This window comes from Sinocyclocheilus rhinocerous, unplaced genomic scaffold (assembly GCF_001515625.1).
Source record: "Sinocyclocheilus rhinocerous isolate Xijiao unplaced genomic scaffold, SAMN03320098_v1.1 scaffold3220, whole genome shotgun sequence".
In the NCBI taxonomy this organism is placed as follows: Eukaryota; Metazoa; Chordata; class Actinopteri; order Cypriniformes; family Cyprinidae; genus Sinocyclocheilus; species Sinocyclocheilus rhinocerous.
Genome location: NW_015648158.1, coordinates 329,960 through 330,906, shown reverse-complemented (window position 1 = coordinate 330,906; position 947 = coordinate 329,960).

Below are 947 nucleotides of genomic sequence, written 5' to 3'. Positions count from 1 at the left end.
ACCAACCACAAACAACCACACACACACACACACCACACCACACTTTTATTGTGAAATATTTAAGTAGAAAGCCCGAAAAAGTATATTCTTGTAAAACATACTCAGATAATCTTTGTTTTATTGCAACTTCAATTTTTATTTTTATTTTTTGTAATGCAGTGCATGCTCAAATATCAGTGCATCCTAAAATTGTGATTTATAGATCTGGAAAATGCACGACAATGTCTAAAATCGTATAAAAGTCATGGAACGTGAATATGATTTCTGTTTTTGAGTTATGCACTGCTCTCAATTATTTAATCATCTAGAAATTGTTCCATAACATGATTTTTGAAATTGATCAATTGCACTAAAGTAATTATTACATCAATTCTGTGGGAACCCTAATACAAATTTATGAAAGACAGCAAATGAGATGTATACAGAATTGCTACATTTAAACTTTTTTTATTTTTTGCAACTGTTTTATTTAAAATTCTCTCAAAATTAGTATTTGAAATCAAAACTAGCACTTCTGTTAACCGGCCCAATGCCATTTTGACATTATCGCCAAATATATAAGTCTCTCACTACAAAAAATCACACACACAGAAACACTTTGACGTCCCTCTCAGATCCATCCATACGTCTTCATCACTAAACCATGTCAGCGTCAGTCAGTACTAACACCTTACAGTATTTACTAAGGCTAAGAGTCCCCACTTCTCATGCAGTTACTAAAAAAAGCTACAGAGTTCATCTTTTTTGTTTAGAATTTGCTTGTTAAGTTTTGCTTTTTAACTTTTTTTGTTGCTTTGCCAGTATATTAAAGTGTAATCATGTACGTTGTGATATAGAAATAGCTGTAGAGATGCATTGTTTCCTTGTGGTAAGTGACTGAGATGCTGCCACGGATTTGAGACACTGATAAATGGTGCTATTTTGGACTTTAATCTGCTCCTTGGTAA